We start from the raw sequence: 25,947 nt of genomic DNA, 5'->3' as shown, positions 1-25,947 counted from the left end.
CTTCCAATGTTATGCTTTGGTATATGCTTTTGTTATATGAAATACCAAGCAAAACCAATTGGAAATATGCTCTTAAACGCAGTTGAGTGAAAAGGTAGATAAGCTGGAACCAGTCATCATACTTGTAATGCCACCACTCAGAGATTCTAACATTTTAATACAGGAGAGCTACCTTGTCTTTTGTGGCCCTGGTCATATTTCTATTTCTCCTCCCCCTTAACAAGTTGCTGAGTTTAAACTGTGCCACTGACAGCATGCTTTAAGATAACAGTGTATCTTTGAAAAATCTCAGAAACTGTTCTATAAACAGAATACTAAATGCAGAGTGGCAAAGTCAGAAGTTAACTGTCAATGACCCAAAGCATGTTCATCTTTATGTCCCTGATAATATATTAATGACAAAAGTAACCTTTTCCAGGATTTGTATATGCAGGAATGGTGAGCTGCCGTAGTTTGCAAAGGACTTGTGCTAGCCCACTACCTTAAATGAAAACCAGAAATTTTCTAGTTAAGAATTGAGCGCGGTTCTTGTAATCTGATAAGGCTATTGTTTGGTAATGACTGGTTAAAAACAGTATATTGTAATACAATCTCCATCTTTTCTGCTAAAAAAAAAAAAAAGGAAAAAAAGGAAAAAAAAAAAAAAGAGGGAAAGGCCTCTGTAAGACAGGGCAATAGACAAAACCAGCAGAAATACCAGGGAAGCAATCCATCAGCAGAAGCAAATCAGACACTGATCAAACAAGTACTGGCACTGTGCACCAGACAATCCAGAGAAAGCACTGTTTGGACCAAGGAAGGAGTGGGAAACTATGACTTAAAACCGGTTTCCCCTATGTTAATCCTCTTGTATTCAGAGGAACTGAGCTTGGTACATTGTATATAAATGGGATGACATCAAAGATAAGCTATCCCTAGGATTTTTTTTTTTCTTCAGATAGGAACAACATGCAAAACCTTCAAGGTTTGGTTAGCTCTGCATGAAAAGGAATAACAGACTAATGGGTGACAACTATTCATCAGATAATAATTACTACACGCAGATTCCATCTGCAGACTTGCAAAAGCTGTTTTACAAGGGAAGAGCTATGTACATAACGAAGTGTCATAGATGGGTATGTGTTCCATATACAATCCACATGCTGAGAGCAAGGGGCAGAAATGGAAAAAGAAAGTGTAAGAACATCACGTAAAAAAAAAAGATTAAAATGATGGCTTAACAAAATAAAACAAAGAAAATAAAAGTGATCACAGCAGTATCTCTGATAAATCTGTTATTATATGTAGAAAACACCTAAGAAGAGCAAAGATGTGGAAAAATATGTGGATAATATAATTATTTTACTTAGGATAATGACATTCAACTCAGGTTAAGAAAATCTTTGGCTCGTCAAAGTGAACTACATACTTAATTCTCAGTTCTCTTGGAAACCAATTACATCCATACAGTTTGGACTTAAATTATTAATGCCTTCTGCACATTATGAACCAGGAGTGATTAACTGGACAGAAGAAAGAGACCCAAAAGGACAAATTATGTATGTGAACCTTCAATGCAAATGTTATCCACTTGTGCTAGCAAGGTGTTAGCTACAGTTAACTTTATAAAAAAAACTTTTCCATAAACAGTATCACACAGCTGAATTGTCATGATCATTCTATTTATATTTTTTCCAGTGTATTATTTATAAGCATAGTAATGTTTTTTTACTGAAACATAGAGGGAAGTATTAAGAACTTTTATGTTAGATACTGAATTTAAAATAGATTCAAAGACTGCTAATGACATTCCTTGTGCAATGATTCACATCAGCTATTTAAAATAAATGCATTCGTATGTACAGAGAATACAAATGCTTACAGTGGTTTTATGTAATTTTGGGTAAACCAGTAGAGAAGAAACAGCAACAGTCATCCTACATATTATCTGCTTAAGTTAATAAATTAGACCACTCCAAAGATACTATTCAGATTTGCTCAGTGCATACAATGCTGCTGGCATTATACAGTAATCACTCACGTAAACTGCGTTAAACTATTGTTAGGTTGTAAATGCACTTTCAAAAAATTTAATAATACATTTGCGTTTCCAATTTTGCTTTCTTCTGTGCTGAAAAAGCAAATAAAATTTTGCTTTGACATATAAATCAAAAAACTTGAATAAGAAATAAAAACTCAGGTATTTGGCTAACTTCAATGCATTTTTTAAATTTGTGTTTAAATTTATTTTTCCCTTTTTCCTTCTGCACAGACCTCACCAAAATTAATAATATAACAAAATCTCATAAACTAACATACAAACTAATATTTACGTATACTTTCCACTTCAAATCTGGAGATTTGTTGTCCACATCAAATGTGGAAATATCACGCCTACACTGACTGTGCACTTAGTATATTATAAGAGAACTTTACAATAGTTCAAGTATTTAGTTTCTGCACTTTCCTGAGATGTGAATAAAAACTGTAAAAGAATGAAGAAATGTATTCGTTTTCCAGTGGAATGTCTGAACACTGCTTCTCTGTTCTTTGTCAAATTCATTTGCATACTACAATTAGTCTTCAGTTGCTTTCATCTACGGTTAGACAGATGGCTGGTGGCATCACCGCTGAAGCCAGTTTAAGTAATTACCATCTATTACTAGCCTCTAGCCCTAGGTGCTTGTTTTGGCCTCGCGCTGATTTCTTTGCTGGGCCAGCACTAGCATTTACATAACCATGCAGTGAAGGGGATCAGAGACTTAATCAGGCAGAGAAAATGACTCAAAGGCTGTTACTTCAAGTCAGATCAGCCTCTTATTACTTCCTTCACTGTACAGCCATAGAAAAGCTTGTGCTGACACAAAGCAAGTAATGATGGCGAAGTGGTCAAACAACAAAAGTGTGAATCTGAGACCTTAAACCTGAGATAATACTTCTCTCAAACTCTGCTGCAGGTTACAGACCGCTTTGCCATATAGATCAGTCTGCATGTAAATATACACTCTTTTAGTCAGTCTTGTATTGTGGAATAAAGCAAGTGAGGAACAGATTTACTTATTTCTGCCGACTGTGTTGTGGAAACAATAACTACAGCATATGGATGGGGTAGGCAGCTTGGGAGCGGCAACATTTTAGTTAACATAATTGTCTGATTCAGTGCAAAAGTCAAGGCCCTTAAACAAGAGAAATAGTAAACCTGCATGGAAAACTTCAGTTCTAGTTTGTAATATGCAGGAGGTTTATTTCTTTTGCTCTAGAGCAACCCAAAAGTTGTGTAAATATTCTAAGACATGCGTGTTAAGCAGTCTCCTCTTAATGAGAAGTCAGGCTTGATTCAGATCTCTGTCTCTCTCCCCCATGGGAGTCTATGCAGAAGCTGTATTGCTGAAAAACTGTCCAAACACGCATTTTGCTAGAATCACATTCCACTCCATTTAATGAAAAGAGATGAGTAACTTTATAGATATTTAATATTGTAACTATAATTTTTCATTCAAATGATTTAAATAACAAACACATGCCTGATACAATTACAGTGTAAGGATATAATGCCAACTCCTCCTAGTGGAGGCACATCCAATACGGCAAAATTCAGAAAAACACAGATGTCCTAGGTATTAATACCAGGCTTTTGCTGGTACTGACTAGCTCTGCATTTTTTTCCTACCCTCTTTACTGATTTAAACTAGGCTCATGCAACTTTTCAGTACAATGGGCTTTTAAGGAAGATGAAAATGAAAATCACTTCATTTTCAAGTTTGCTGTTTGAATGGTTTTAACACTGGTAAGCATGAGCTATTTATATACATAAATAAGTATCAGGCTTTAAATCAGTTTATAATCTTTCACTGTGGAACTATGTCTCACCACTACCTCCCAAAATTTTGGGCCAGACTGACGTGATGTGAAGTAACTAATATGGGTTGTTAGTAACGAAGCCCTGTTGATTCACTTATGCTGAGTGTGCAGCCCTCTGGGGCTCCTTTTAGTTTCCTCTCTAACTCATACTTGGTATCAACTGCTCCAGGAGTGATTTCCATGTGAATGAATCCCCAGTGTTCACCTGCATAGACTACTCTGTTCCACCAACACCACCTTGAAGGGCTCAAGCCATCACAGACACCCATGCTGTTTGGCCTGAACTAAAAGGAGCGTTTTTTGTAGTAATAGCTCAGAGTAGACAGAGATAGGAATATGCAGTATCACACAATGTACTCAGCAAACTTATCAATACTTCCATTCTTTTATTATAATCCTGTATTTGCTTCATGTTTTCTTGTTCAAGCTATCAGAATGAAAATATTTTTGGTAAAATTTTGACAAATTGTTGCGAAGGACTTAAGGACAGGAATTCTCTGAAAAGAAACCATTAGTGTAAATATTATTGGCAGACTAGGCACTGAAGTGGCACTTATTAACCTGAATTTTGCTAAATGTCTGACTGAACTAAAATCTATTACAGACTATACAGAAACAAACATAAAACATTAATCAATTTGCATATGTTGTTCTGGCCACTGTTAATGTAAAACATCTACAGAAAACCAATCGGGATTAAATATAGACAGACCCAGCGGCCACACAGCAAATTAAGATTATCACTCATAGATAATTAGTCTGAGTAGAAGTTAAAGACAAACAGTTTATTATGTCAGAGTAATTCAGTTATATGAAATATATCGATTTGGTTTTGCTCCTGTGATACAGTTCCGTTTCCCAGAGATTTCACAAACAATACCACAAACACTGAATTACTTTATCCTTATGTCAGATTTCAAACCAGCTATTTTCTGTTGGAAGGCACAGACTAGTCATCCTTCATTTACAAAACAGAAGTGCAACTTTCTCCACTTCATAACATCAATACATTTTGGTTAAGCAGAAGTTCTAAAACAGATGCAGCAGTACTTCACACAACTCACGTTCAATGGGGAATATAGTGCCACAGTTGTTTTGGGTTGCAAAAGTGTAAATGAGCTGAAAAGACAATCTACGCAAAGGAAATTTTTAAAATCTATTTAAAGCAGAGACCGAGACAACCACAATCTCTGAAAAACCTTAAGCAATGAATTACCAAAAGCTGTGGTGATACCCTGAGGTAATAAGTACCTCTGTATACTTACGTTCTTACATAATTTTAATAAGCCCAAGCTTGTTCTTTGAAGAGGCTGATATAATTTTGGTCTGATTCCACACAGATGTTCTTGCATTTAAATTGGCACAAACCTACTCCACTAGTGCAAATTAATTCAAAGAACTTTGAAAGTGTCACTTGGCTCTTGCTGACTTTAACACTATCTGACCTAGCATAGCCGCAACTCCCAGCTCTATGTCTAGAGTAGCTTTTATCCATCCTCCTGTAACTGGCATGAAGTTAGCCTGAATACTGTCCTGTGTGTGCTTGTTGATTGACAGGAATGGTAGATGGTCATGACTGACGCAGATCGGATTTGCCTTGGCAGGTGATCAGACAGCAATCACGTGAATAAGTAATGATTAACTTAACACCTCAACAGAAAAGACTATTACAAAATTCTAATTAATTCAGTACGTGCATCATAGCAGACAGCTTGAAGACTAGGGCTCACTGTAATAGTATTTGTGATGCAGACTCTAGTTAAATAAATAAATACAACTAAGATCGTCAAGCACTTCAACAGAAAGCATTGATCCCTACAGCCTAGTAAGTTTTTCCTCTTTCTGTATGCCTGTGTGGTCTTTGCAGGTAGATGAGAAATCATTCTACCTGCACCTGAAGCCAACCAGAAGCAGCATGGCTGTTGGTAGTGCAATGCTGAACTTGAGCCAGTATATACACTGTTGAAAAGACTGCACAGCTGTTCCTCAGCTTGAACAGAGAGAACCTATCATGCATCTAACAGTAACAGACTGTAGATGCATGTGTCACGTAATCAGAAATCTGGTTAAAGCTGGCATGCTAAGTTACCCGTGGGGAGAGGGGGCTCAAGAGAAAATGAAATTCCAACTGTGAATCCAAGCTACTGTTTCACTGTAGACAAGTCCAATTTCAAATGTTCTAGTCCAGCTCCTTTCAATTCTGCCACATCAACCCACAAGTTACTAACCTCCACTGTGCCAAGTCTACTGTTTGAGGGATAAAGGCTAAACTGGAAATAGTCCTCTTTTAGAAAACAAAGAAAACAACAGCTTCCCATAGCGTATTTGTTTGTTTTCAAATGTGCAGATCCAGGACCACTCGAATAGTTAAAGAACCTATCTCAAGTCCTTTAACTACTAGTTACTACTGCAGTAGGTTTCTGAAATGCTTTGCCATAGAATAGATCTGAACTCACCTCTTGTGCCCATCAGTATAGGAAAAAAATAGTAGGACTGCAGTGTTTTTTAATAAGACAGCTTATACACAATATTTGACTTGAAACACACACAACTCCTGAATTAGGCCCCACAATTTTGTTGTTGCTCTTGCTGTTTAATAACAGTACATACATTCTTTTTGTTTGCCTTCTGGTGCTTGAACTTTTATGGTAAATTTAGGTCTTTCAAGTTGCTCTACAGATTACGTAACTTTAGAAATTTTCATATGACCAAATAATTCTAGGAATTGAGTGCTATCTTATCTATCAAATTAGACTTGTGATAAAAATCAAACTGCCAGCACTACGATTAATGAAATAGAGCACAGGTGTGCATCTGCTACATTGTGGCCAATGGACAACTACATACTCTCTTCACAAATTGTGGTTCCTTATGCTCCTATGTTGCAGGCTATTGCTGTATAACACAAGAAAGCTGGATTATGTTGGCACTCCTCACGTGCTCCTGGGCTAAATCAATAATTTTAGTTTAAGATGCTGATAAACATGGTTTGAGCAAACACAGGTGATTTTGCATTAAAGTTGATTAGAAGAAAAATCTCAATTTATCTGAGCTTGGTTCCGTCCTCTTCTCCAATAGCCTAATTGTCTTTGGCCTCCCTACTCTGCAATGTGCCACCACTCTCATGTACATTTATTCTTACTGCTTGACTGCCCCAAACTTCTGAACTGTGTAGTTAGCAACAGGAATCATCTCTTCCTTCCTTCCTTCCATCTTCCTCTCCACTACTCTGGAACCGCAAGCCATCTAGGCACTCATTTTTGTTGACTTTCATTTCACAATTTCAAGCACAACCCCTAATGTAAACTACTTCTATTTAAATAATGGATTAAGCGGAAAAGACACTAGCCAAAAACATTTCATAGTGGTTACGCACATAGGTTATAACCGTTCCAGTTATATACTGAATCTCACAAAACCAACAAACAGAATACTGGTGACAAAACACACTTAATGATAAGATCTAAAAGAACAGGAAATATAGATTGCTGCTAAGCCATGGTGCTTTCATTTTAATGTAAGAGGCTTATTTTGTAACTTTTTATAGTAAATTACTCTGAAATAAAAATATTTCTTCCTTACTAAATACAGCAGACAAATGATATTTTATTGGAAAAATTCATTATTTCTAAAACAGGTGAACAGCAAACAATTTCTACTACTTAAGATGTCTGCTTACCTAGCAAAGGTAACAAAATTACAGCTCTTCAGGAGGTTTAGAGCAGCTAATAACACATTAGTTGCTACATCCAGATATACTTAATCAAGCAGCATAAAAAGCAGTAACAGAAATAACTAACTTTGTCTGAAAGGAAAAATAATTTAGTTGAAAATTCAATGCCTCAGAAAGTAAAATCACTGTCCAATTTTATTCCTTTTTAAAATCAATTTATAATTACATGGGAAAAGAAAGAGTCCATTTCCTGAAGGTGATCAAAAAGCAGGCTTATTAAAATGAATTTTTGTATTTGGTGAGAATGATCTATAGAGCATTAGGCATGAGTTGCAACAAACGTAGTCTAACTAAATTCTATTTATGAATGCCTTTGCATACATGGCATTTAGAGCCATAGCTCACAAGAACAGGTAATTTGCATTGCGACAGCTACCAATAACAATAATTTCTGAGTAACATTAAAACTTGGGCTAAAAATTGCAACAGTTTAGAAGCTACTTTACAGGGTGCTCAGCTATAAAGGGTAGTATTGCTAGTAATCTCATCAACCATCTTAATAAGTCAATTATTTTGTAAGAGTCAAAGCTTTTACTTAATAAATTCTAGCATCTGATTGTGCACACAAAAAGCAACAACTTCCATTACATCTTTGGATCCAAATAGCTAGCTAGCTGAAATGTTACGATATTTGGTTTCTGTTTGGAGAAAACACTGATGGTGAGTCACGAATTTCCTTGAATCAACAGAATTTACTTGCAAAGATGCTACCAGTCATATCTTTGTGAACGCAGGGCAAGTCCCAAACAAAGAACCATTTCCTTTCCCTTTGAAGATACGGTAAAGGCAGTGCCAGGAATCCTATCACCAGATAAAAAGTACTACAGATAGATAACACAAAATGCTGAGCCAGTCTGAACTTGCTATGCCAATTCAAATTTGTTCAAAGTCTTTTTGATTAATTTTGTGGTAGCAAACTTTGTGCTTTATTAACTCTGTCTACATAACAGTTTTATTGGTCTTTCTGCAGATTGCCCAAAGGATTTTTTTTCCCATCCTTTCCTGTTTTTCTCCTACACCTTGAGCAGCAATACTGCATCCAAATCACGAACAACCTTTAGCTGAATAATTCAGGTTAGATTATCTTGATTTCTCAGGAACCACTGTTAAGCTTTCCTTACCTGCTGACTTCTGTACTGCAGCATTCCCAATACCAAGCTTCCGTCATCATCGTTACATGCACTGAGCCTCTTCATCAGAAGGCCTTCCAGCCTTGCCTCACCGTATTATGCAGGACATGCTGCAATAATACAGCATCCATGTCCAGGCCGGATAACCCCTACTGCTGTAGTACAGGACACCAGCAAGTGGAACCTTATTTCTTAAGTACAACTTAAAGGAACTCATGTGTGATTCAAAGCAAAGGTTATTGCTCTAGCCAGGCTCTGCATTTACACCAACATCAAAACACCTGTTGAGTGGCACAAGTGTAATCTCTGAGTTAAAAACTTAATGCATTTCAGGTGTAGCACTGGGCTTCCAGCAGCTGCACTACTTTGCTCTTGATTGTAAAACATCTGTAATCTTGCAATAACTGGATAAACTCCTCATCACAAATTGTATGCTGTAACAAGTAAAAAATGAAGGGAGTTCTTCAGTGCTTTTAAGAGTGTCAAACTCATGAAACTTTTCCTCTGGCATTTGTCTGAAGCTTTACATATTCTCTTTAGAAGAGGAAGAGGAGACAGAAACAACTCGTACATTGAACAATAGTAACAGCAGATCTGCTTTTATACGTTTGCTTTCATTTATATTTCACCAATTTCACAGAAGTTCTAAGTGTTAACAATACAATAGTAAATCTGCATGCAAAAGTAAAACATGCTTCTATGTCATCAGTTTCATTTTGTGGAAAACAACTAAAACAGAAACTAGCTTATCACCTGTCCTGGAAGACTAAAGGGGCCGAAGCTATCATTGGGGGTGGGGGGAAAGGGCTGTTCCCTCTTGGAACAAGAGGCTAAGCAAGTTTCAACACTGACAGAATTGCACTGTGAAACCTGAGGTTTATTAATACAAATATCTGTGTTCATCTTAAAAGTCACACTGACATTAACTGATATGCACAGAAATCTGATGAAAGTACACCAGTCCATAACACACTAGCCACTGTACTAAGTATGTGAACAAATGTCAAAAGCAGCTGTTAGATGAGTACATTAAAGTATCCCAAGTACAGTAAACTACAGTATACAGAAATAATTCCACAAGATGCTTAAAGTTATAAGGAAATTTTCTGCTCTCAGTTCTAATGGTATGATTGGGCATGGGTGTACAGAGCTTGTACACAGAAAGACAGTGGGATACCAGGCAAGAACACTGCAGTTGAGGACTTCTGCCTCTTATCCATATGATAAATCACCCTGAGAGCTCTTCTTTCCTTCCCTCAACTGTTAAAGATGATTGATAGTTCCCAAACTTCAGGACAGAGTAATGAGAGAAGTTTCTTAAACTGTGTTTGCTAATCTTGATCCTTTCTAATTTTATTGCAGTCTTTCTGAAGTCCTTCTCTGCGTATAACTACTCTATTTTTCCCCCTCCTCAAACTAACTTGCCCTTTTAATTTTCATTTTCCATGTTACAGTTTCATGGACTCCTCCACTTCTAATGAAGTCTTTCTAGAAATATTTTCAAAAAGTAGGAAAAAACACCATAGTAATAAGAAAGGCATAGAGAAATGTGGAATGCAGCAAAGAGGAAGAGACAGAAAAGCTAAAAAAAAATGGAAGGAAAAGACATGAAGAACATTTTAAGTTGAAGTTAGTAAAGAGAGCAAATAGAAAACAGGAATCTAGCACAGACCAAAGCAAAGATCTGTAAGCCTGTAGTCAAGCATGATTAGAGGAAAAAAAAAAAGTAAATTTAATAGAATTTTCTTTTTTTCTTTTTCAACCACCATTACATGAGCAGTAGTGCAGCTTTGCTAGAAGAAAAGTCTATAAACAAATTATTTGCTCTAGAAGTAGATCAACAATTGGCTAGATAATTGTTTTCCATTTTTAAATACAAAAAATCTCTCCATTGTTAAAAACAAAACAAAACCAAGAAAAAAGAAGAACAAGCCAATAACATACCTGAATTAGATCAGTTGGTATGCTGTCTGTTGACTGAAACCCTGTGAAGTAATGCCTTCTTTGATGCACTTTTTTGATATATTTAATTTCATTAGGTCTTAAGGGACAGTTAACAGCAGAGGTGTGGGCTTTGGTGGTTTTGTTGTTTTTGTTTTTTACAGGCATTAATATTCTGAACAGTTGTTACGTAAGGTAAGAAAAAGACAGGAAATTAAACTATTGAAATACAATTTTCTGAATTCAGACAAGCAAGTGAATCATAAAATTCAAACTAACATATCAGTCTGCCTCAACCCACTGTGTGTCAGTGAGATTCAGGATTAAAAGTCTCCCCATTTTTAACCTTTTAACTGCTTAATGAATCATCAACATTTATGCCACTTTTTCCAGGTTATAGTATATCCACTGTGCCAGAAAGTTTCCAATGAATGGATTTTCACCTCTTACTGTTTTCCAGAATGACAAGCCATGCCATTTTATATTTGCTTTAGGTAAATGGTTTAAGATCCTTTTCCAAATGCAACAAAGCAGCAGTAAGTTCTGAACAGTCTGAAGCCAAAACTGGATTTAAAGTTTTGTTATTAGTTTAGAGCTAACAGTGGGAATAAAATAAGACTGGATTTCTAAAGAAGAAATCACAAAGATATCAGTCCTCAAAGACATGTGTGTATAACACCTCTAAAAGAAAGGCATCAAACAGAAATGGCAGGGGAAAATAGGGATTCTGGAGTATGGACTGATATTTCTAAAAATCATTTTCGTATTTAGTATTCAAACGTTTCCAATACAAAAGTTCCCAATTCATTCCAGGGAAAAGAGGTACTGTTACCAACATAGAAGGCCTCTGCAAGAATGGAATAGCATTTAGCATTTTAGAGAACTGTGTTACAGTCCAGTGTTACAGTCCATTAATGACAACAGCCCTCTGTACAGGTTAATGTCAGGCTTTCCACACATTCTTCTGTGCCAGCTTCATTGATGCTCCTTGACTCTCCTCCAACAGAGACAATTACCTCAGCTATCAGTCAGTGATATAAAGTGCACAGATGCACCAGCAAGCTCATACATTCAGCAGAATTCAAGGGGAACTTGAGCATAAAAATATTTATTCTAAATAATAATAGGTTTGAAAGTTACTAATCATAATTTACTCTAACAACATCAGTTAAAAATACAAACTATACTGATTATTGCCTTGCCATTTCTTGGATACTTAATTCAAGAAATGCCATTTGCAAAAGAGTTTATTCTGTTCTCCCAAAACCTATGTCTGCACAGAGCATTCTGTAAAAACAGGGTTATATTATTTTCTTAGCAAGCTATCCAGACCTAAAAGGAGGTTTATAAATACAAGGCAGTTCTATGACATAATCCAGTTAGAGATAATTGCACAAAAGATCATTCTTTGCTACAAAATAAGTCTCATGAATTCCCACTAAAGACTGTTGAAACGGAGATTGTTCCTTACTCCGTTAACAAAATGTTCATCAGATCAGATCTGTATTTCTGGATCTTCAAAATGAACTTCACATGCAAATCAAAGTACTTACACTGTAAATATACACTTAAAACCAGAACCTACATGCAATTTCAATGGTCTTAATGAAATTACCCCCGCTTGGGTCTAATTACGAATTGAAATTGTTTTTAAATGAACATTTTTTAATAATTATGTATAAACTCTTATCAATATCTTATATGTAGTTAACAACAACAAAAAAATCTATTCCTACACAATTGGAAATCAAGATGCTTTATATGTGATAACAGTATTTATCTTCTTAAATGGCACCTGCCTTCATAAAAAGCAAGTCAAGAGAGAGGGAGAGAGAGGGAGAGTAGAGGGAGAGAAAAGAATTACTTTTCAGTCTGCTATAGCTTTTATATCGGTGTTACAATAATATATCAGATAGCCCCAGTTTCAACTGTTTGAGACAAGGAAAATACAAAAAGAGACCAAGCAAACTAAAAAGGAAGACAGTGTATTGAGAAAGCAAAATGCATTCATTAAAAATATACATCTTTCTTCTCATTCTAAAATATAAAATGCTGCTGCTGATGGAGAGCTTGAAAAGCATAGGTTTACAATATTCTGTAAATGTTAGCTGTTGTTCAAAACCATCCAACTTTTACTGACTCTCCAAAACTACTACCACTAGGTTGTATAGTTGCAAAAAATATTCATGCAACAGGGAGCTCCTATAGCAAGCCTAATAATGAGGGGATTAGAATAGAAAGTGAGAGCACTGGACTGTCTTTTCTGCCAACACAGTTCAAACCCCAAGCAAGAGGAGGATAAATGAGCCAGAGGGGCTTCATTCATTCTTCATCAAACAACACACCACAAAAGATCCATACATTATGCCAGGAAAATACTCAGCAAGAATGAGCAGCCTTGGAAACAGAAATTCTAGACTCAAAGTCTGGTTGAAGGTCACTGCTCTAACACTGACAAGTTCACTTGATTTGCATTTGATATATTGATACATAAAGGATTTTCTGAGTTGTTTACAATCTTTTATTTCCTGCAAATGATCTGAAGATAGAGGCCGATATTAATCTTTTTGATTTCATAGCTAGATGGAAGAGGACTAAAAGAAATGCTTCACATTATTGAAAGAGCTACTGAAGACATCAAACTTTTTTCTAATTTCTGTTAACTGAACTCTGTTAAATTAAAAAAATAACGTGTTTGTATAAAGGAAAACAGTCAGATTCAAAGTTTCCAGTGTCCTCACCAATACTTCCCTATATATTAATAAACCTACATCCAATCTGCTAGTTCAGATCATGTTTAATAGGTGTTACCTAACAGGATGATGATGAACTCATGTTTATTGATTTGCTAAAAAAAAAGAAAAAAAACACTTTATTTCAAGACAAATCTATGCTACATTGATTTTTTTTTAATTCCATAATGCTCGAATCAAATGAGATTAGACATAGTTAAGAAAGCAGCACTAATCTGATGATACTACTCTAGCAAATAAAGTGACAGGCCTATTATTAAAAATATACAGAAAAGGCTCCAACAACGACTAGATTATTTTCCTTCTTTTCAGAAACCTGTTTATATGACATTGAGAGCTCTTAGCATGGCATCTAATTATCATTCCAAACATACAATCCACTGCGAAGGATTCTACAATCCTTACATAAGTTGGAGCTGTAATTTACTGCAGGAACTAATGCAGCACTTAGATATCTATCTTCAACACAAGTCAGGTAAGTGTCTAAACACTGGGACTATTTGATTGCAATCAGCTGCTAGGGCAGGAAAAAAAAGTGCATTAAATTAATGGTTGCATTTAAGAATTTTAGACTTAGCAGTTTATTATTTGAATTCAGTTTATTTCTGAGAGCAGCCAAAGAGGAAGACACAAAGAAGCATTTGCTTCTTTGCAAGCACTTGATCAAATGTGCTCACACACAGGAGACCTTCTCTAAGTATTCTTTAGCCAGAGACTTGTATCTTCCCCTGGCTGATTCATGAATTAAAACCAGCTTTAGAAATACACTGCAGTTCTTCAGCAGTAGGGACTATAAAGTCCGATATTTTTTACCAGATAATAAAATAAAATTAATAAGAAAAAAATATATGCCACTCAGAGTATCTTAAATGCTTTGCCATTCTAGGAACAAAGACAAAATTTCTCATTCCTTGAAGTCAGATTTCAAAGTCCCTAAAATGCTAGTGTCTCTGTCAATAGTACTTGCATTTTAGTTCCCCTTGTGTTGAAGCATGCTAGATGCAAGACTTGAAAAAGCGTGAACAGAGGAACGTGAATGGATCCTAAAGGCTTTGGCATGCACAAGGACTTCACTTAAATAAGGAAATTATAAAATTAATTGCACTATGAGGTCTTGCTAAGAACAACAAATGCATTTCACAGTTCTTATTACCAACTCCTTCCTTTCCTGGTAAGCATGGCACGTAGAAATAGGAAGGAAATCCCCATGAACTAAAGACAGGATAAGCAAGGCGAGGACATGACATGAACTACTGCTGTAGCTACGCAAAGTTTGTGTGCATACTTAAACATTTTCTTTGGTGGTGCCAGACACTGGTGAGAAGAATGCATTGCTATCATCAAAAGGAAAACTGGAGCCAGGAGCATTCAGGTATTACACAATAATGGCGGTGAACACAAAAAAACAAGAAAAGGCTGAGGATCAAAACAGCAATGTTGAGAAAAGGCAAATTATGTATATAACGCTACTTTACTAGGAATTCATGGATACTGCATTGCACTTCATCTGGTGTTGACTGGTGCTGAGAGTTAAAATTCAGAGAAAAAAAATCCACTCAGTAACATTACTAAATGTGAAGCCACTCCTGATGTACATAAAGAACTGGATTCTATTCTAAAGCACCAACTGGTGCTCCAAATCCAAGAAATACAGAAACACTAGAACCCCACCATGTAATTTATTCAAACAAAGGTTTCTTGCTATTATACCATCACTGTATTTTTGATAGTTTGGTGAAAGAGCTACTTCTTAGTATCTGTCTCTTTGCTTAAAATGAGTTGTTTACCATTAAAAGGCTTTTGCTTTCAGTTACGTATTTGGTAAAAAAAAATTAGATCCTTTTTTATGTAACATTAAAATGAAAAACTATTTAGCATGGCTCCCTTCATCATCCCTTACACAGAAATTCATGCTTGTGCCATGACTGCAACATTTTTCCAAGAGCAGAAACAAGTACAGTCATGTGAAACGAGCTCTAAGCAATACCGCTGTCAAAGTGGGAAAAACAGACAATGCACTAACATATTCTATTCCCGTATTTTTCCTCAAGCTTCTCCCTTATTTTTTCCCAATCCAGCTGTAAAGACGTGTTAAAATAAGATTAATTTTATCTTCCAAGTAATTTAGATAGATAAATTGACAAAAATGTAAAACAAATTCAAACATCTAAAAAACAAAACAATGCCCTAAACATTATACAATACAAGAAAGATTCCCTGCATTACTTAACTTGCAAGTTGTTAACACAATTATTTTTTACAATAAATGCAGATCATATACAATCTCCCTACAAACCTTTCTCTCTCAATATATTACATTATTGCAAAGAGGATTTTAATCTTATTCTTCGTGGATTTTAGAAAACCTTTTATTATTACATAACAACATTTATTTTCATTCAGAGTTTTAAAAAGCATTGCTCACATAGTGAGGAGTAACTCCTACGACTTAGACCTAAGATTAAGATCTTTCTAAATTTTAATTCTACAAGAAGTTGAATAGGAAACATCTGCTAGCACTTCTAATTGTCTGTTATTAACCTGTGAGCACTATTCATAACAATAAAATGGTAATGATTAATAAAATATAAATAACAGTTTATACCATATAAGGAGGTTATCATGGTCTATTACGTAGGCTTAAAATGTAAAAGCTTTCTGGTAAAAGACACAACTTGAGAAGCCCTGTGCCCAATCAGCAGTCAGACCTCCCTAGGAGACAGCAGCTGATGAATCATAATGATGATAATTGAGCTGTAAGTTTGTTTTTATGTTATTGGCGGTTTTGTATGTGTTTGTTTCCTAAATGAGGAAGAAGCTGTATACTGTACTTCGTGAACTTCTTGACTTTCTTTTTTTGTTACTTTTCTACTAGATGAAAAGTGTGACAACTACTTGCCAATGATTCATTAAGAAACAAAGAAGTTCCTATTTTTCAGCTGTCACTTTTACAGGCTATTTCAAAAAATATATTTTTGCAAAAATAAATTTGCTTATACACTGGGAGAAAAGATTCAAAAACTAAAAAAAAAAATATGATACATTTACATCAAAGTAAAACAATGCACAAGCTCAAAACACATTCAAGCAGTACCAGAGATCAAAAGATTATTAGGGAGAGGTACACTTATCTACTCCAGGTATCACATTATAGTTTATCATATTTTATTATTACTATTTGATTACGGTAGCCACTTACAAGGTTCAGTTAGGATCATTCCCCACTTACCTATGCTGCATGTCTACCTTGAAATCCCTGATGCTCTCAAAAATTAGATGTATACTTACATTATTTTGCAATCCAGGTTATTTTTCCTTCAGCCACAGGTACTTATCCTAACCAGAAGGCTCTTGTACTGAGGATCTGCAGAACAGGATGAGGCAAGTGCTGCACTGCGCTGTGCGCACAGCTTTGCTGTCAGCCCTGTGCTGTGCACGTCCAGTGGCTGCAGGCTAAACTTGCCAGCTCCCTGCAACACAGGAGCCTCTAGGCGGCTCCCACTCAGCGCTGGCACCTGCACCACCTGCGTGTCCTTGGCTTTATTTAAAAGTGCAACAACCAGTTCTCATGTGAACCTCCTTTCTGTTTGACAATAGAAATGAGAACTACAACTGTTTGAGAAAATCCCGTCAGAGTTCAAAAGACCAAAACACCAGGTGAACTTTCCATGGGCAGGATACGCCCACCGTAGTGCACCCTGATTTGAGACCTGAAACCTGTTTGATACCACACAACTCAGGGTTCCCAGTATTGGGAAGGACATGAAATTACATATACAATCCTTTTTTTTCCTTTTCTTTTTTTTTTTTTTTTTTTTCCAAATCTACCGTATTAGCATGGTATTTTAAGCAGTACTTTACAGAGTCTGAGTGCATTCATTTCTCGGACAATAACGAACCAGTACCACCTGATGCCAAACAACAGGTCACTAGATTGCTTTGAGGTAAAACCTCAAGAAAGAGAGGTATGATGTCAGGAATGTTAAAATCCATGAGTTGAACAGCAATGACTATCATTTATATAAGTAAATTAAAGTTGAGCCATGTGCATCTTGCAGGTGTAATTTCCCATGCCCAACATGTGTCACATGAGCTCTGCCAGCACAGAAATTGCAGATGTGGATTTCTGACTTGAAGTGACTGTGCAGAGGCTGTGGGGGGCTGATTTCACCATGATCTTCTGCGGATTAGCAGGACAGTCACCCCAGCTCCATTCTGTACTGCAGGAGCGGAGACCCAGAAAAAAAACTGTCAAACCAAAGCCAACCCCCTACCAAATTTTTACTAGCACCATCAACATTATTCTCTTTCTCCATAGCCCCCATCTTCATGTTTCTCCTTTGTCCTTTCTTTTGTCCACCAGGTTCTGCCACTCTATTCTTCTATCTTCCAGGAATTCCAAATTAATTAATTAATTAAATTAATTCCAAATTCCTCCTGCCACAGTAGTCCTATTTTATTTTAACTTAGCGTGACTATAATTTCCCCAGCCTGCCTAGAGATATCACTTCTCACACTTTCACCAAATGCTGTTCAACTGTTTTCTCATTTTGACTAGTAACCTATATCATAACACCATCTCTAGTAGGTAACTGTTGCTGAAAAATAAGATGCAAAACTGTCAGTCAAAAAAACTAAGGCCTCCATACAATAACAATTGCATGGCATTTAATACTAAATACAAAAAGTGCCCATTTCCCTGCCAAACTAGCTTTGTCACCACAAGACCTACAAAAGCAAATGACAATTTTGTAGCAATTACATTAATAATTAAACAAAGTCCACATAAATATGAATCTGAAAGAAGCACCACTGAGCCTCTATCCAGGTGTAACTGCCCCCCTGCAATTTTGGGTAGGGGCTGTGCTGGTATTTCAGGCTTTTTTGGTCTGGTTCTCTGGATTCCACACCTCAGTGGTTGCAAACTGAAATATCTACAATAGTACTTACAACCATGTATTGCAATAATTATATTTGCATTATTTCCATGGAGGGAAAAAGATTGCAAAAAAGAATAGATCTCGTTAGTAGTGATTGCTACAATTTCCAGACATCAAAGACCCTGGAAGCTGCTTGTTTTGATTTGCTGCTGTAATGACTGGTACATACTACTAATTCAAACAAATCAAGATGACCATATGTAAGTATATATCACTTCTACAAAATAAGGAGATTTGAGTTAATGAGAGACTAAACTGGAATTTCAGTTCTTAAAGTGGATTTTTTTTTCAGGTTGTTAAGTCAATGCTTACTGCCTGCCAGTATTTTGGAAATAAAATTGAAGTCCCCAAAAGAACAAAAGGACATTATTTTACTGCAACACTAGAACCGATGAAAATTCAGTACTGATTTAGAGTGGCAGAGCTAACTCCGCACATTCGTCACAAAGCAGCCTTTGTGTCTGCACTATCTGCACAGAATAGCCTTTGATGTGCAGCTTTTTGTGTCTTCATACTGTAACTTCTGCAGAGTAATAAGTTGTATTAACTTCAGTGACTGGCTTTATGAGATAAAAATTGGAATGAAGAATATGGAACAACAATTAAGCAATGCTTAGCTACAGACAACTTGTTAGTTCAACATTCTTCTGCTATAGCTGTTAAAGCAGAGAAAAAAATTCTGATAGAAGTGCAGAACACAAGGTTGGTGGTCTGCTTATAAACTTGCTGCAAAATTGCAACATGGCATTCACTTATACAATATCTAAATAACTTCCAGAATAAATTTACTGTGTTTACAGATAGAAAACTTTTTTAAACTGTCAGTGTTGAAGCACTGATCAAGTTGTAATATTTTTGACCAGTATACAATGCTACTTCCTATGTATAACATCATTCCAATGGAGGTTCTTGAGAAGGTATTTTAACTTAATTGGTGTATGGGGATCTTTGCTGTTTCCACTTTCCTTAGATACATCTATTATCTACAATACATGGCTAAATAAATTGTCTTGGAACTATAATAAAAGTTAGCCAGATTTCAAGTGGGCCAGTACAAGATTATAAGTGTGGCTCAACTGATGATCATCATCTATTGTAAACAACAATAGATTGGGCAATTCTACAGTTCTAGAAATATTAGTCAAGTTATGTTATATAATCACCTTCATTATACAATTCCAAGATGGAATGTAAGCAAAAGAAGGACAGAGCAGAACTCCAGACTGGTAAGGCAGAGCTGTGTCTAGCTCCTGGCCCTGCTAGTGACTGGCAGATGTCTCTAAGCGAGTCACTCAGCCATTTCTCAAGTCAGTCTACCTACAACTGGAATTTTGCTATCTATCTGGTTTTACAAAACCACTTGATAATAAATAGAATATTAGAAGGCTAGAAATTACCACAATACTCACAATGGAAATATACATTTCAGGTAACTGCTGTACTATTTCTAATGTGCATAAACCCAATAACATTACAGTTTTCCAACTGCATACAAACTTCCAGTTCCCTCTGTATGCTTCCCATCCTGCAAGCATTTATATCCAGGCACTTAAGATGGGCCCCCAGGTGTGCTGCTTTCACAGAGGATGAGTGAGATCCTCCCCCATCATAAGGGCACCTCTTCACTGAGCCCAAGCCATCACTTCTCTTTAGATTATGGGAACCCTTCCCATGGGATGTATTCCCTCCTATCCCAGCCTCCTCTGGAAAGACTGAAGAGACACCCGGGCCCCTATGAACTTCACCCTCAGAAGTGAAGAGCCCTAAAACAGCAGTGATTTCCTGCTTGCCATATCTTTTCATCCAAAATACCTGCAGTATCTGCAGGTAACTCTTACAGAACTCATGCTTTGTTAACTTCCCTGCTGTTATTCTTGTTGGAGGGTGAGCCTGAGCATGTGCATGCACCACGAGCTGCTGAGCATCTTCTCTGCACCACTCTGCCTGCACAGGACCGGATGCTCAGTCGTTACTGCCAGCATGCTTCCCTCACAGCTTGCCAAGTGGGAGTGAAAGAGTGAGCAAGACAAAGAAAGTCAGTGCAGAGTCGGAAGGCTGCAGGCACTGACTGGAGTGCTAGGCAATTCCACAGATGTACCATGGAGCCAAAGCTTCTGCGGAAGACTGAGTTGGTTATGATCCTCACTATACCTGCAAGTAAATGTGGATGGCTTGCCAAGCCATGCCGTAAGTAAAAGACAAACACACAGTTAGAATTTGAGAGTTGCTGGCACCCCATCCTGTGCCATTCCTTTACCTCATATTGCACGCAGTGACTTCAGTTACAAAAGTCAAATTCATAAATTGTGATACAGTTCCATTAAGTTAAAATTCAAAGAGACACAGATATTTATGAATAAACCTTGAAAACACAATTCACATCTTCTGGTTCTAAAAGTCCAGAGGGATAATTTTCTGAAAAATTCCAGTACAGTCAAATCAACATACATTTGAAATGGATCTAGTAAAAACTTGTTGAAGGAGAAAGGGAGGGAGGGAGGGAGGAAAGTATATATATAGTTCTGGGCTAGATTCCCAGACTGTGTAATATTTGTAATTAAAAGACTGACAAAAGAACATGATTTTAAATAACATTGTTGCTGCAATTACATCAGAGTCAGTATTCACATATTATGCTGAGTCAGTTGCTCATAATCACGAAGCGAAATTTCATTAAGAATAAAACTTTTCATCCTTTCAGAAGATACCTGGCAATTCCTTGCCAGAAGTGGCACTGACTACACGCAACCTTAGGGACACACTTTCTGCTCAGTGATGACCTAACTGTTGGCAGGACACCATGAGCCAACTATTGTTTTTAGCTGTCAAGAAAAATAGTCTGCACAGTGTGAAATCTAAAAAGCACAACGAGACCCACAATTTATTCCAAGATCAAGTTCTTATCAAGGAGACGTGAGTCTGCAGCATTTTCTCTTCCTGCCTCTATTCAGTCAGTAGAGATTAAAAGCACTTCTCTCCAGAAAGAACAGTAATGACAACACTTAAAGCCAGGGTTTATTAACCAGGGACATCTCCAAAGAAAAGGTTGGCAAAAATCACCTGTTTTCTATGTAAAAGTGAACACTGTGCCAGCTCAGCTGGTAAGAAACAAACAAAACAAAACAAAAAAACTAAAAGGCATTAGAGGCCAATTTTTCCTCTTACTAACATCAACATAGCCTTGAAATAACTTCACTGACTTGGTTTAGTTAGGTCAGATTCAGAACAGTGCAAATGAAAGCAGAAGTTAAGCCAGTGTTTTACTTAGAAAACATTCCTGTTACCTGCACTCAACCAGATGTCTGCACTGTACCACTGCTCGAACACTGCGCTTGTTTCATATGTACACATTATTCACAGAGCACGTGAGTGAGGAGAGAAAACAAATACTGCATTTAAATGGTGTGGGGGAAGGTAAAGATTGTTTTAGATGGTTTCGAAATTATTATCTTTTAACTGTGTATTTAAATTCTTGTTCTTAATCAGCATCCTTGCTGAGCAAAATTTATATATTAAATATCTCAAAGTCCTATATATAAAGAAGTTCACACTAGAGAAGTATGTCCTACCCCTCTTGATTTTTTCTGAAGTCTTGAGACCAAATCTGTATACTTTCTGTAGGTTTTCTCCTATTTGTTTTGCACGTAAACTCTGGCAAAGAGAGAATAATCTTTATCAGTGTCTCAAGTTTATTAGGACAATACAACTGCTTCATTCTTACAAAATGAAGAACCAGTAACTGAGCTGAGGAAACAACCAAATAAACAGGGAACAGGAGAACTCCATCATCCAGTAGCATTTAGCAAAGCTGTACAAAGGAGAAGGGAAGCTTGGTGAAAAGCAGCCCAACTGCCTAGATAAATTCTAATATATAACTTTAGCCACTTAGGTTTGATATATGGAAACTGACAAACAAAATCAGATATGTAATAAGGCATTTCCAGAGGAGATTTCATCTCAGAATTTTAAAGTTACCTTGCAGATGGCTAACTGCACAACAACATGCAGGAATAAAAAAACATCTAGCACCTATATTTTACAGAAGGGAAAATGGAGCAGACTGTAACATGGCATGGTAGTTGCAAGGCTGGAACAAGAATCCAGAAGTTCAAGATTAAATCACTAGACTGCAGATACGTTTTTTTTTTTTTTTGCATAGGAGGAGCTGAATTACAGTGACATCTGTGAAAAGCTTTAAAGGAACAACTCAATTGTGTAAATATTTGTTGGCTTGATGTTAATAATAATAATTTAAAAAAAAGCCCAGATATTACATCAGGTTTTCAAAATGTAAGGCGAGAACAAAAATTTTGCACCTTCAACTTTGTTTTTTATAATTATTAACTTTAGCTTGTAGTCTTCAGGACTGTTTCACAACTTAAAGTAAATCTGAGGATCAAGTTGAGGCAAAAATGGCTGTTGCTCATCTCTTTCTTTGCTCTGAAAACAACAAATAGCAAAAGAGAGACTAGATAAAATTTCACGATACCAGAGAAATAAGCTTAAGCTGAAGAGCAAATGCTTACATAAAAGATATGCTGAAATCTAGGATTTTGCTACTAAAAACAAAAACAAACAAACAAACAAACAACCACAAACAGCAAGAAATGGAACTAAGCCATACGAAAATAGACAGCTGCAGCACAAACAAAGGCCAAAGATCAAGGGTGGTTGGTACAGTTAAGAACACTAATTTGAAACACATCAGAGGTAAGTACCTTGCACAGTACACAACTTGAGGAACATACAAAAAGGAAACTGAAAAGAGCTACATGAGAAAGTTTGAGAAGTGACAAACTTCAGCTTATTATCAAAACTGAGATGTTAATAAAGAGCAAAATAGCTCCACATTTTTAAAATAAAGTGGACAGGCTCTCCTTTTGCAACAGAAAAGCACAAAAAAGTTACGTTCCTGAAATGCACTGGAATACAAGATGAGTGAAATGCAGTAGAACTATAAATAAACACTGAAAAAATGCTTGTAGCTATTTTTCACTGTGTTAAGCTACGCAAACAAGGACCAAAAAAATAAAAGCAGAAAAGGTCCATAAAGCAAGCATGAAGTTACTCTGCAAAGCAACCCCCCGCTGGAAAACAATGCTGAAACCCAAACTGCACAAAGTCTCAAAGACCACTCCGATCTTATGACTAATTTCTAGGTTTTTACTATCAGTGGGAAAATACCATAGGGTGGTGATATTTTCGGCCTGCCTTTGATCCACTTGCTGTCTTGTGTCAAGGTATTGCTATCTCAGTTTCTCCTCATTTAAAATTAGCAGAATAGCACCTAGCTTAGTTCAATGAAATTGTCTAAGTGCCCGCACAATTGAACTTCAACTCCCTGAAACAGAGCATAAATGTGAAGAGGAGCTAAAAAGACAGCTTGTAAGAGAACTGAACTTCAGCTGGCCCTAGACAAGCTAGTCCAAAGGGCACATCCAGGTCCAGACGCCATCAAAGGTTGATCTGTTGTTGCTTAACATACCACGTTTCCTCAGTTCATGAACTGTGAGCTGTTCTGTTTCTCATGCAGCAGCTCCATCTACTGTCAAAAACGAAAGGCGGACTTTGCACTGGGACTACGTTCACAGTGGAGGGGAAAAAAATACGGAAACTGACTTGAACAATTTTAAATATCTCTGGACAATTTCTGAACACATCCCCAGTCAGCCCTGCAAGAACACCAGCCAGCCTGTTACCTGCCTGTGTAAACCAACTAACCAAAATGAAATTACGAGAGGAGATAACACTCATACAAGCCTCAGAATTCTTTGCTCATACAGCTTCAGGACTAGTTTTCTCAAAGCTAACTCCTGCTCTTCACTACCTGCAATTATTAGTGCTCTGCTGTCCAAAGCTACTACCATGGTATCAAATCACACCGGTGAGGTGCTGACACTCTGTTGCCCTACAATAAATGTGCCCGGATACTCCTATACTACAGGATGTTCATGGCAATTTTTAGCTACATACAAGTGATTTATTTGAGCTGAACAAATATAAATTTAAGCTCATTATTTTGATGACTGATTCAGTTTTTAAAAACAAAAGTTCTGTTTCCTTTATGAAGCACAGAGCCTGAGTTGTTAATCTGAGGACACAAATAAACATTTCTTTACAAGAAGCACAAAGGAATTTGGTCCAGAATGGCACAGTTGTGGCAAGACCACACAGACCCAGAGCTCATAAATCCAATGAGACCTACTGTGACTCTTGCACAACTTTGATTCTTAGATGCATTTATTTTTGTGTTTTTCTCCACTCCTATAGGTACTGATATCGATTATTACATGAAATACAAGACTCTCACAAAACCTGTATATCCTGTGCAACCCAGGAAGAGCAGACGTGCTGCCAGCCCTGCCTGCTCCAGCCGCAGCTTGCTCTCCTGAGCCACCCAGGAGCCCGGGAGCCCTGTGTCCCACTCTGAGCGCTGCAGCAGCAAACATGCTCCTGATCGTAACTACAGCTTTTAAGGAAAAATCTTGTTTTACAGAAATACTGGGTATTTTACTGTGAATTTAGACCAAATATAGTTCAGTCATTGCTTCCCTTAATGGATTTAGTGACAGACACTCACAGTATTTGAAACAATGATCCAGGTATACTGTGATGTTTTCATTCTCATTGAAAATACTGCCACATAATGGAATATTATTTCCCTAATTTATTTATATTTTTTGTTTTTTGTTCTTCCCATTTACAAGGTTTTTCAAAGACTCCAAAATATTCCCAGTAAAATATTCTCAGTCACTGATTTCCAGGCATTTCCCACATCTCACCGTATTTCTCTGTCACCTCACGACATCGTGTCTAGCAGAGACTTCAGGGACATATTTTCACTTGTCACCTTTCAGATTCCCACACAGTTGTTTTTTTTTTTTGTCTCACGTGGCACTGGAGAGCTACAAAATGCTGCAGTGTATAGGGTGCACAGTAAACATACCCATGTTTTTCCCAAATACTTTAATTCAAATACTATTGTTTTAAGAAAATGTGTTGAGATTGTTTCTAAAAACCTACAATGTTGGAAATCACCCACGTTAAAATAACTTCCTGTGTGAAGTGTATTTAAACGAATATAAGGTTTGGAACTGACCCAGTGTAGCTTACATATCCTTGATATGGAAAGGATTTTTTTGGATCTGATTTTTTTGGATCTGAAATTGAATTTTCACTTTTAGTCCAGAAGTGGAGTGATGTTAAAAGCACATCAAATAATTGGAATATGAGAAATGCTTGTATTTGTTGACGCAGAATCAGACCTAACCTAATTCGTCAATGTTTCATGTTCATGTGTGTACCAAGACCCAGTCCTAACAAGATTTATTTACACAACTTTATTCGAGGATGTTTGGAGAAACAGTTCCACAACATAAGGAACCTGTGGAACAGGATTCCCTTATGTTTCCTCTAATACAAGGGTTAATATTGAAACCGCCCAAGTGTGATGACAATAAATATTTTATGTACAGTACTGATGAAAAAAAAAAAAAGCAACAATCCATTTCTCAGAAGAGGTAGGCTGCCGAGCACCTCACAGCAAGCTGTAGCCACCCCCCCTCCCCCCTCCCGGCCGTGCGCGCAGGCTGCCTCGGGACTTGTTTACA

At 36.8% G+C, this 25,947-nt stretch overlaps 1 protein-coding gene across 3 annotated transcripts in view; it reads right to left on the bottom strand.

Annotated features, from left to right (window-relative positions):
- BCAR3 (BCAR3 adaptor protein, NSP family member) overlaps positions 1-25,947 on the bottom strand; it is a 97,367-nt gene that overhangs the window by 70,336 nt on the left and 1,084 nt on the right. The window contains exon 1 of one of the 3 annotated variants that reach the window (XM_080602872.1): positions 16,686-25,947. The exons of 1 other annotated variant lie outside the window; for it this stretch is intronic. The gene's annotated coding sequence lies outside the window, so the exon portion shown is untranslated. Of the gene's footprint in view, positions 1-8,694; positions 9,351-16,685 lie in introns of those variants that run through there. One more of the 3 variants, XM_080602875.1, reaches the window with a different exon arrangement.

This window comes from Anser brachyrhynchus, assembly GCF_964034855.1.
Source record: "Anser brachyrhynchus genome assembly, chromosome: 8".
Classification (NCBI taxonomy): Eukaryota; Metazoa; Chordata; class Aves; order Anseriformes; family Anatidae; genus Anser; species Anser brachyrhynchus.
The sequence above is the reverse complement of the archived record's forward strand: the minus strand, read 5'-3'. Positions and strand labels throughout refer to the sequence as shown.